Source organism: Anolis carolinensis, unplaced genomic scaffold (genome assembly GCF_035594765.1).
Source record: "Anolis carolinensis isolate JA03-04 unplaced genomic scaffold, rAnoCar3.1.pri scaffold_15, whole genome shotgun sequence".
Classification (NCBI taxonomy): Eukaryota; Metazoa; Chordata; class Lepidosauria; order Squamata; family Dactyloidae; genus Anolis; species Anolis carolinensis.
The window spans coordinates 13762067-13774563 of NW_026943826.1; the positions used below are offsets into that span (position 1 = coordinate 13762067).

The 12497-nt window shown below is 44.4% G+C and overlaps 1 protein-coding gene across 2 annotated transcripts in view; it reads left to right on the forward strand.

Moving 5' to 3' along the window:
* nphp4 (nephrocystin 4) overlaps window positions 1-12497 on the forward strand; it is a 231594-nt gene that overhangs the window by 170368 nt on the left and 48729 nt on the right. The window lies entirely within an intron of this gene.

Sequence of the window (12497 nt, forward strand, 5' to 3'; positions counted from 1 at the left end):
TAGGTGGCCGTGGAGACCTATTCTTGACCCACATGTTCTTCCACAGTGAGGACATCGACCTTGGTTGAGATTGGCTTGAGGTGATCCCTTGTTATCTGAGGATGATGGTCCTCCAAGTGTGTCTTGGTAGTAGATACGTAGGTGGCCGTGGAGACCTATTCTTGACCCACATGTTCTCCTGCAGTGAGGACCTCGGTTTCCAGGTGGAAGGTGGTCTTGGTCAGGGTTGGCTTGACGTGCCTTCCTCTTGGCACACGTGTGTGTATCTACGTTGGTCAGACGTCACCTGGAATGATAGGCACAGGTTCTTCCTCCTCTCCTTCCTCGCTTCCATCTTCTCTCATGGAGAGGAGCCCAAAATTAATTGAAAAGGTAAAGAAAATAGAATCTAGACCCGGCGACGTTTCAAAGCGAGAAAACCATGAGAAGTTTCAAGCTGCCCTTTTGAAACGGGAGCTTTGAAGAATCCTTTCATGCACAACTTTTTATTTACCTTTAAGACAATAATCCAAGACTTCTCGCTCCTTTCTTCCCCTCCCTCCCTATTCTTCCTGCCACCTCCGCTTCAAACAACTCTGAAAAGTGCAAAGAGGGAATAAGACTGGGGGAAGGAGGCGTTTATGCAAGTTTATGGTCGGGATTATTCACTTCCGAATGCAAGAAGTAAACAAGGCTATAGACTCCCAACATACGTATACATGGGAACCTATGTACTTGCTGCCGGAATACCAATGCCAAGCGGCCTCCTTTGACCCGGCCTGAATATTAATACTTTGGTTCAGGGAAATTCTCTCCCGGAAGAGCCGCAAGGATAACGGATCATACTAATGTCGGAAAGGCAAGGCAATTGCCGCAGTCTGTTTGGTGCGTGTCCGAGGTGGAGGGATGTGGGTGTTGTTGTGGGATTGGTTCTGCCGGGTGGCCCAACAAGCATGGCTCCCTGTTTGCATAAGAAAAGGTTGTTGAGCAAGACAACAGCGCCCAGAGAGCCAGCACGTTGTACCCGCATTGACTCCCTTCCGCAAGCTTGAACCAAATGCACATATTCTCTGTGCTCATCTTTCTTCAAGTCACAAGTTGACTTGTGGTCAGCCTCATGACTTATGGTCAGTGTCATAACTTATGGTCAACCTCATGACTTATGGTCGACACCATGATTTATGGTCAACCTTATGACTTATGGTCAACCTAGAGACTTATGATCAACCTCATGACTTACGGTCAACCTCGTGACTTATGGTTAGCACCATGATTTATGGTCAACCCCATGACTAATGGTCAACCTCGTGATTTATTGTCAATCCCAGGATTTATCGTCAAACCCATGACTTATGATCAACCTCATGACTTGGGGTCAATCTCATAACCTATGGTCAACCTAATGACTTATGGTCAACCCTATGATTTAGGGTCAATATGTGACTTATGGTGAACCCCCAGACTTATGACCAACCTTGTGACATAGGGTTAATTTCATGACTTATGGTCAACTCCATTACTTATAGCCAGACATATGACTGATAGTCAGCCCCATGACTTATGGTCAGTGTTGTGAATTATGGCCAACCTCATGACTTGTGGTCAACCTCGTGACATGATCAACCTCATGAGTTGTGATCAACGGCATGACTTATGGTGACCCCATTCATTTCATAAGGTTTTCTTAGGCAAGGAGCTGGTTTGCCATCACACTCCTCGGCCTCTAGCACTTGACAGTCCTCAGTGGTCCTCCACCCAAAGACTAACCAGGCCTGACCTTGCTTAGTCCACAAGATCAGGCACATCCCAATTACACCTTGTAGGAGTTGCTTTTTGGGTTTTTTTGAGTAGTGCTTGAGTTTGGAGCTTCCCTTCTTTGTATTATATTATCCTTTCCTTCCCGCTGCTCAGCTTGTAATCCTGAAGGGCAGAATCTGTCCTGATTTCGAAAGAGAAAAAGGGAGGCATGGAAGGCTTTTCCTTTGTGTGTGTGTGTGTGCTTCGACCGGGAGGCACAAACCATAAATCAATAAACAAGGTGGCTCAGAGCAACCCTGAGTTGAGTCGGAGGCAGGTAACCTTGGCTTTCAGCCGCACAATGTTCTTGGGGAAGCATCTCATCTTCCCATTTTATCGGTAAGCGGCAGTTGCCTTGTGTAAACACCGCTTACTGTTCCCTTCCTGCTAAATTGCAGCTTTAGGTGAGAAGTATTTATGTGTTTTCAAGAGAGAGAGAGAGAGAGAGAGAGAGGAGCCGCGATTGCAAAATCTCCTTCTCTTTTTCCAGGCCCAACTCCTTCCCGTCCCCTCTCTCGTCTCCCGTCCTTCGGAGAGGATGAAGATATATCCCTACATATACGTATCACAAACAAATTAGTCTCCGCGAGTTACTTCATTTCTCAGGAGCATCGCCTAGTAAATTGGGTATTAAGGGCTCGGAAATGGAAGGTCTGCGGCGGGTTAACAGGACGAGTTGCGGGAGAGGAACATGACGGATCTCTCCGGGAGGGAAAGCAAATATTTCCTCGCTCCTGAAGCTATTTCGGGATGGCCGATAGAATGAACGTCCCGCTATCCTTGCTGTGGGATTTTGGAAACGAGAGAGCCCAAACAAGGCTGGGAATTCCTTTTTTCCAGGAATTCTTAAAGATCGTTGCCTATGTTTAAGAATGTTTAATATCTACACGAATGAGAGAGTTTCATCTATGCTGACGATCGTGCCATCACCGCCCAATCAGAGAGCTTTGAAAGGGTCGAACAAAAGCTCTCTGAAGCTTTAGGTGCTCTTATTGCCTATTACGGAGAAAACCAGTGGATTCCTAATCCATCTAAAACACAGACCAGCCACTGCCAGAAGTGATCAGAGAGTTTCCTCTATGCTGATGATCGTGCCATCACCGCCCAAGCAAGGAGATTTGAAATGGTTGAAGAGAAGCTCTGCGAAGCTTTAGGTGCTCTTACTGCCTATTACAATAGGGTGGTCCCTATGTAGACTTGTCCACAGTTGCATCCTATATGGTAGACACCAGCAGTGGTTATAGCTATAAATAATAATAACAACTACTACTACTACTACTACTACTACTACTACTACTACTACTACTACTATAGTTTTCCGGTTTTGATAGAAGCAGGTCTACTCCAACTTTTGATAAAATTAACACCAGTTTCGTTTTAAGCATTTCTCATGGAACGTCACTTGCAAATGAAAATATCTCTCCGAGACAGGGGAAATATGCCGAATCGGTCCATCCCGTTTTGGTCAATACGCGGGACGCCTGCCCTCCGATAAATGTCTAATTTCTTCCAAGGGTAAACCACCTTATTATTTGTCTTGGGCCACTTTAGTGGAGGCATGCTTAATTTCCCAACCTCTCCTCGGCGGACGCATCCTTCAGCAAGATTATCTCCCAGCCCACGACCACGCGCACGTTCCTAATGATTGGCAAAGCCGGTGGAAAGGATGTTCGGAATACATTAAGTCCTGACAAAGAGATGCCACCCTCTGAACACTCCAGATTACAACTTTTGAAAGTGATCATAATCATTTTAAAAAATGGATGGTGTTTTCTGGAACAAGGAGGCGCGGAGACGATCGCGGCGCAAAATTGGAGAAATTAATGGATAATGGTCGTAGTTTGAGTTTGCAAAAAAAAGGGCGACGCAATGTTGGAGGAAGAGGCAGAAAAAGGAAAGAAGAGGAAACATAGTTCAGTTTGTGGCTATTTGTCTTCAAGACGACAAAGTCATCCCATCCTCCACAGTCTTGCAAAATCGGGGCAACTGTGGCTTCCAGGATGGAGCTGATCCACCTGGGAGGAGGCCTTCTTCATACGAGCAGAAAACTGAGTATGGATCAGGTATGGGCAAATTTGGGATTATTAGTAGATCTCAGACTGAGTGATTTCAGCTAACTGCGAAATGTGGGTTCAGAGCCACTTCGCTACTCCAAAGTCCAGATCAAGACACGAACTGGGTTTGAAGGCAACGAACAGAAGTTTATTCTTTCTGGCCAGAAAGGATGTCAGTTTAGAGTCTGCTCTTAAAAGGAACCGACGTAAAACATACAGAAAAGTACAAATCATTTTATCCATGTTGACACTCATTCAAAATACCCACACCCTTCCCGATTGGTGGAAAAGCCACTCATTGGGATTACAGATTTTTAATGAGAGTATGGATCAGGTATGGGCAAACTTGGGACTACAGTAGAGTCTCACTTATCCAACACTCGCTTATCCAACGTGCTGGATTATCCAATGCATTTTTGTAGTCGATGTTTTCAATATATCGTGATATTTTGGTGCTAAATTCGTAAATACAGTAATTACTACATAGCATTACTGCATATTGAACTACTTTTTCTGTCAAATTTGTTGTATAACATGATGTTTTGGTGCTTCTATATATATAAAAGAGTGATGGCATCACGGCGACCCACAAAACAACAAAACTACAGGCCCCCCAACCTCGAAATTTGATAACACAACCCATCATCCACGCCTCTAGGTTGATACAACAAAAAGAAAAGAAAAATAAAGTCCTAATTAGAGAGAGAGGAATAATTGCTTTTATCAAATTGCTGCCAGTTAGAAGGCTAAGCTCCTCTAACTTGGTATCCTAGCAACCCAATAAAAAATAATAAAAAACACTAAAAATTGATACAATAAAATACTATAATAACAGAAAATAACTAAAAATAATACAAGAAAATAATAAAATATAATACATAAAAATATAACTTACAATAAAATTAATAAAAATTGTAAATAACGTCAAATAAAAATTACACAACAATTTTTAACCAATACCACCACCACTTTGCCACAGCAACGCGTGGCCGGGCACAGCTAGTAATTTATAAAATCATAACCTAATTTGATGTTTAATGGGCTTTTTCTTAATGCCTCCTTATTATCCAACATATTCGCTTATCCAACTTTCTGCCAGCCCGTTTATGTTGGATAAGTGAGACTCTACTGTATTTGTAGATTTTAGACTGTTGTTATTCAAAGTCTATCTAAAACTTTGAATCACTAGTTACACAGACATGCTCCTGCCTCCGCAAAAGGGAGCCACCAATGGCCCTCCCTCCAATGACACTGCAGGTTGTAACAAGATTTTATGTTTTTCCTCCACCACAGACATCCCAGTGTTCCTTTCTCCTTTTGGTGTGGAATTTGCATGACCTCACCCACTACCAGTCTATTTGGAATTGTATACAGAATCACACACATCTATACATACACATAAACATACACGCACACATGCTCAACTAGACTTCACTAGAAATGATAATAATCTATATATATAAAAGGGTAATGGAATCACGGCACCGGACAAAACAACTAAACTAAACGCCCCACAACCTTGACAATTGACAGCACAACCTCTCATCCACGCCTCTACGTTCATACAACAAAAAGAATAGAAAAATTAAGTCCTAGCCACAGCAACGCATGGCAGGGCACAGCTAGTGTTTAATAAGGTTGAAGGCAGTTGGAGAAACTATCTCGTTCCCAGCCAATGGCCCTCACCATGCCCGGAATAAAACACAAACGGAATTAACAATAAATTATTTAAAATATTAAACATAACTTTAAGAGCGTTTTACAGACCCCCGTAAAACCAACTAAAAGGTGTAAGATTAACTTTTATACGACAATATGTTATTTAATGGAGCGGACAGGTCGTTCCTTAGCCGCCAATGCAAACTGGGCTGCTGAGTGTGTGACAAATGGCCGCCGAGAAACTCACAATCCTGCTGCTTTTTCCGGCCCGTATATAACTGGATAATGGGTCGGAAAAGAGGACGAGCGGATTCCTGATTGAGAGGCTGCCTCGTCTTCGCAAGAGATGAGCAGAATGGTTGAGGGCGGCTGGCTTTGGAGTCTCTCCTCCCATGGGTCGCCATAATCAAACGCCGAATAAATGCCTCTCACAATAATCAACAAAAGTGGAAACCTAGGCAAGGAAGTTCCATATACATATATTTGTTTATTTGTTATTTGTTTACAATATTTATATTACGCCCTTTTTTCTCACCTCGAAGGGGACTCAAGGTGGATCACAATGTACATAGACATGGCAAACATTCCATGCCATTAAACATATAGACAGATACAGAGGCAATTTCACATTTTTCCAACTTCAAGAGGGTATACTCGATTCCTGCTGCTTCATCATCCACTTGTGACACCAAGTCCTTGATGGAGTACTTCCTTTTTAAAAAAAAAAATATTTTATTTATGATTTTGACATGTACATAAAAAAACAAAATAAAGAACAAACTAAGAAACAGGCTTGAAGAGATAATAATAATAATAATAACTTGATGGAGTACTTCCTCATTCCCTAGAAGAGTGGCGGCATATAAGTTCAATAAATAAATAAATAAATAAATAAATTCTTCCGCATGCTGCTGGATTTTGTGATAGTGTCGTAAATTAGTTAAATTAGCCTCCCCGCATAAAGCGGTACCTAAATTTCCTACTCAACGAATACAACTGTCTTTCAGGCTGCATAGGTCAACAGCGAGCTAGGCTATTAATGGTTGGGAGCTCAATCCGACCCAGGATGGTTTCAAACTCATGACCTCTCGTTCAGTAATGATTTATTGCAGTTTGCTACTAACTAGCTGCACCACAGCCTGGCATATAACGAATAGGGTTGTGAAGAATTATCATTAGTCCTCGGAAGTTGGATCAAATTTGTTAAATTCGGACTTACGAGGCGATATCCGACTCGGTGACTGGACGTCGGTCATTCTTTCAGTCCATGAGAACGAAACAATGGACCTTCACGGCCTTGGCCTGATACGGACATCACGAATGAGGACTGTTGTCTGCTTGGACTATTTCGAGAAGGATGGATCTTGCAGTCCGAAAGAAGAGGAAGAAAACCTTTGCAGCAATCGGAAAGGGCAGGAGAAGGGTCGCCGAAATGAGTTTTCCAAGACGTCTTTCTCGCTTCCGGGGGAATTCAGGGGGAAAGACAATGCTGCTAAAAAGGTTACGATCTCCCGTCTCCGCGTGTCGGGAAACTGATGGATAATTGTAATTAGCTCTCAGAGTATTTTTAATTATAGAAGGGGTATAAATAATCACAAAGAACAGCTCCTCTAATGAGAGTCCTTGTTGGAAGGGACGCTGGGATCCATTTGTTAAGGGGACGTGGAGACGAGGAGGGTGGCGCTTAATTAGGTGTCGCTCAGCCGACCACGTCCCAGAGGGAGAGAGCGTGGTTTGTACGGGGAAATCGGATGCGCCCCATATCAATTATAGGGGGGAGCGGGCATCGGGTAGACGTGCCTGTGTGTAGCTTAAACGAGATGCATTACCTGGCCCACAAATGCACATTGAGTAGTCTACTTATTTACTGAGTATACTTTGCCGAGTGTGAGTTCTCCCTCACTCACTCTCCCTTTCCCACTTTTAATCTTCCTATCCACTACCAATGGGAGCGATTCTAGATCCCGTTGGTAGTCTGCACTATAGTAGACCCATTGAATCCATTGGGTTTACCTCTTTGTTGACTCAATGGATTCTGTGGGACTACCTGGCTTGGGCCAAACAGCCAAGTCTGCACAACAGGTTCGTGTAAATGCCTAAAACAGCCACTAGGTGGCATTCAGAAAACGTTAAATTCTTCTTTCGAAGCTTGTCGTCCCACAAATTGCACCAGGATGTAGAGTGGGTCATGTAGAGGTCTGTGTGGCAAGTTGGATTTTGATCAGCCATTGGAACTGGACCATGGATGATGGGATTTATAGTACCGTCACCCAATTTGGCTTCCACAGGGCACTGTCTCCTCCATGAATTATGGACCTGGACCAAATTTGGGAAACAGACCATGGATGATGGGACTTGCAGTACCTTCACTCACTTCCTGAGAACACTGCGACTCCCACCAATGATGAATCAGGACCAGACTTGACACACAGAGCACCCATGACCCACTCTACATCCTGGCGCTGTTTGTTGGGGGGTGGACCATGGGTGATGAGACTTGCGCTACCTTCACTCACTTCTTGAGACCACTGCGACCACCACCAATGACTGATCAGGACCAAACTTGGCACATGGAGCCTCCATGACCCACTCTACATCCTGGCGCTGTTTGTTGGGGGATGGACTGTGGGCGATGAGACTTGCTCTACCTTCACTCACTTCTTGAGACCACTGCGACCACTACCACCAATGACTGATCAGGGTCAAACTTGGCACACAGAGCACCCATGACCCACTCTACATCCTGGTGCTGTTTGGAGGGTGGCGGACCATGGACGATGGGACTTGCATATGGGAGTTGTAGTTCACCCACACCCACTGAACCCAGCTGACATTGGATCTAGACTAAACTTGGAACTCTACATCCTAGCGCTGTTTGTTGGGGGATGGACCATGGGCGATGAGACTTGCACTACCTTGAGACTACTGCGACCACCACCAGTGACTGATCAAGACCAAACTTGGCACATAGAGCCTCCATGACCCACTCTACATCCTGGCGCTGTTTGTTGGGGGATGGACCATGGGCGATGAGACTTGCACTACCTTGAGACTACTGCGACCACCACCAGTGACTGATCAAGACCAAACTTGGCACATAGAGCCTCCATGACCCACTCTACATCCTGGCGCTGTTTGGAGGGGGATGGACCATGGACGATGGGACTTGCATATGGGAGTTGTAGTTCACCCACACCCACTGAACCCAGCTGACATTGGATCTAGACTAAACTTGGAACACAGGCAAACAATACCTTTCTCAAGTAACCTGGGCACCATTGGGTCCCCAAGCATTGTGACTGTCAGAAATTCGGAGACTCCAAAATTGACCTCAGGTGTCGGGACCCACCGTTTAAGAAGCCTTGGTCTAGACTGGACTCGACCTTCTTGAGGTTCTTCTTGAGGAGCTCCTCAGAAAGCTCCTTAGTAGTGTCTTCAAAGTATTAAAACTATAATTTTGAGCCACTTCACCGACACATAAGGCGCCCAATACTCCTTGGATCCTGAGGTAGAGAATGCCGCTGGAATTGTGCGCATGATGATGTGTGTTGTGATGGGGAGGAGGACATCTGGCCACCCAATTAATATCCGCCATTAAAGGGAGAAAAATGTGGTATTGTTTATAATGGGTTCGTTAACTATATAGCCAAACAGAGCCTCGATGTAATTACTCCTGTAAACTCTTCTGGCAGGAAATGAGAAAGGCAAAGGGAGGGGGGAATGATGCCGAACGCGTCTTGGGGTGAGTGACCTTTTGTGTTGGAACAGGTGACCGGCAAGGAATGGAGGCTCTTCCTGCCAAAAAAGACCTGGACGGGATTCAGGCGGGCCGACCCTTTCCGCTCCGGGTGCAAATTGCCTTGTTCTCTGGCACACGCTTCCAACACGTGAAGTGCCCCCCGGATTACACGGACGTGCCGAGTTTTTTAGATCTCAAGGACGAGGGAGAAAAAAGCACAACGAGAATGAAGTTGGTGGCATCAGCCTCACTGCATTTCGACACCATTTTGCTTCCTCGGGCTCAATGCTGTGGGATTGTCGGATTCTCTTCTCCCAGTCATGCTGTGGGTCAGTCTTCCAAAGGAAAAAGCACCAAGACACGCTGGTAGATTCCAACAGATTTTATTGTACTGAATGCCAGAACCTTCTCTTTGGCCCACATATATAGGGGCTCTCACATACCAGAGGGTCATTGAGGTTTTATGGCCAGCCCGTTTTATGGCTGGCATCTGTTCCTTGTCACCCAACCAGAGATGTCAAGGATTGGAGATCATGACAGGGATCATGGAAGATATAATTGGAGGCACTCTTGAGCAGAAAGGGCTGAAGGCCATCTAAGACAGCAAATCCCATGATTCCATACCATCAAGTGGCATCAAACTGGGCTAATTCAATGTTCAACAGTGGAACTCAGAGTCTAGTGGAAGCTCCTTCCTTGAAGGCTTTGAAGTAGTGGCTGGAAGGCCATCTGTCGGGGGGGCTTTGAATGCGATTTTCCTGCTTCTTCTCAGAATTGGGTTGGACTGGATGGTCCACCAGGTCTCTTCCAACTCTATGATTTTTTGGAGGACTTACATGCACGTTAGGTGGGTAAGCCACTTCCGGATGCTGGCCATTGTTGTGTTGGGTTGTTGTGCATTTTCTGGGCTGAATGACCATGTTCAAGAAGAATTGTCTCCAAGCATTTCGCTCACATCTATGGCAGGTAACAACCTCTGCTATAGATGTTGGTAAAACATCAGGAGAGAATGCTTCTGGAACAGGGCCATACAGCCTGGAAAACGCACAACAACCCTGTGATTCTGACCATGAAAGCCTTTGACAACACATTGTTGTGTTGTTTCTCCATTGCGTCCCATGTTATCCGGTCTCGGCCCTTCTCGCAGGAGAAATCTATCCGAATGCTATTTTTATTCTCGCTGCTTAAAGTAAAATAGTGCTCGGCAAGGGTCACATCCCGCCTTCCCTTCCGCGATGCAAATACGGCTCCTCAATCAGATTCAAATGAAATTAGGAGACAGAGACTCTGGAGCTGTGGAGATAAACATGGTAATAATGTGGAGAGTTTGCTGTGATTTCCTTTGTCGAAATCTACCCCGGGAGCGCGTTATTGTGCCGAGGAGCGACTAACTCCCTCGTCACACATCAAGACAGCAGAAAGATTGTTCCTCGCGAAAAATGAAAAAGACAAAATTAGCCGTATCGTGATTATCATATTGGTGCAACATGGCTTGTCACTCGCTCCAAGGTTGAGGAAGGAAGGAAGGCGGGCACGAGGGACCTTCCTGGCGTTGTTGGCTTGCTTTCTGCGAAAACGTTCTCGGACTTTCCGGCAAAACCCGACGCCCGTTGTTTGCTCTTCTCTGTCCAAGGTTATCACGGGACACGTCTCCAAACACGCTTCCCCGTCCTTTCCCTACAGGGATGTAATTCTTCGCTAAGTTCCTTGGTGAAGGAAGCGATGAGTCATTTTCGCAATCTGCTTCCCGCTGCGAAAGACAGGCTTTGAAAACTGCCGCTTTTGAAGGCTTTACGCAATCCAGGTCTGATTATTATGCACACACACAAAAACGAGCACGTCGTTGTTTTGAACGGGAAACAGTCTTTTCTGCGGAGGAAACAGCTTTTGGGACAGGAAATGATATTTCTGCACGGAAATACAATTTTCTGCGCAAAGGAGATACAATTTTCTGCGCAAAGGAGATACTAATTTCTGCGCAAAACAACCGTGTGTGAATTTTGTGTGCCATAAATCCCGAACTGAGAAAAATTGCATCTAGTATGTGTGCATCGTCACACAATCTTACGCATTTTGTACAACTACCCTAATAATAATAATAATAATAATAATAATAATAATAATAATAATAATAACAATGTGTTGTCAAAGGCTTTCATGACCGGAATCACAGGGTTGTTGGCCATGTTCCAGAAGTATTCTCTCCTGACGTTTCGCCCACATCTATGGCAGGCATCCTGAGAGGTTGTGAGGAGGCCTACCATAGATGTGGGAAAAAGACCAGGAGATAATACTTCTGGAACATGGCCATACAGCCCGGAAAACACACAACAACCCAATAATAATAATAATAATAATAATAATAATAATAATAATAAATCACACAGTCCTAGACACTTGGGAAGTATTCGACTTGTGATTTTGTGATACAAAATCCAGCATATCTATCTTGTTTGCTGTGTCATACAATAAAATAATAATAATAATAATAATAATAATAATAATAATAATAATACATCACACAGTCCTAAATGCTTGGGAAGTGTTCGACTTGTGATTTTGTGATACGAAATCCAACATATCTATTTAGTTTTCTGTGTCATACAATGTCGTTGTGTCATAGAATCATAGAAGTTGGAAGAGACCTCATGGGCCATCTAGTCCAACCCCCTGCCAAGAAGCAATAATAATAATAATAATAAGATGATGATGATGATGATGATGATGATGATGAACAGCAAGATTTTCTTGTTTTTTGGATCCCCCCCCCCTCTCGAATATTATCAATCAACAGTCGGTTCAATCCATGGATGCCAGACCCATGGATATGGAGGGCAGACTGTTTCAAGGTAAATCCGCTTGAATGAATGGATCTACTCCGGGGAGGAGTAACAACAAGGATTAGGGCTGTATCTTTTGTGTGGAATCACAACGAGCGAAAGGGGCTTATAGTGCGAGAACAACCTTTGTGCAATTGACAATCCAATGCGTGGCAGGGGAATTGTGAAATAACACACAAAGACTTTTCATAATCGGAGCCCCGTTGGGGATAACATTTATGACATTTCTCATCCTCTCCCGTGAAGCTCGCTTTCCAAACAGGTAGCGCTCCGAATGACTCATGCGAAGACGCAGGAGAGCAAATGCCAGCCCAAGAGGCAATAACGGACACGGACGGATCCAAATGTTGTCAGACTCATCTTGTATCCAAATGTTGTTGCCCATCATCTTGTATCACTAGAGTATTTCATAGGATTTACTGTTTAAGC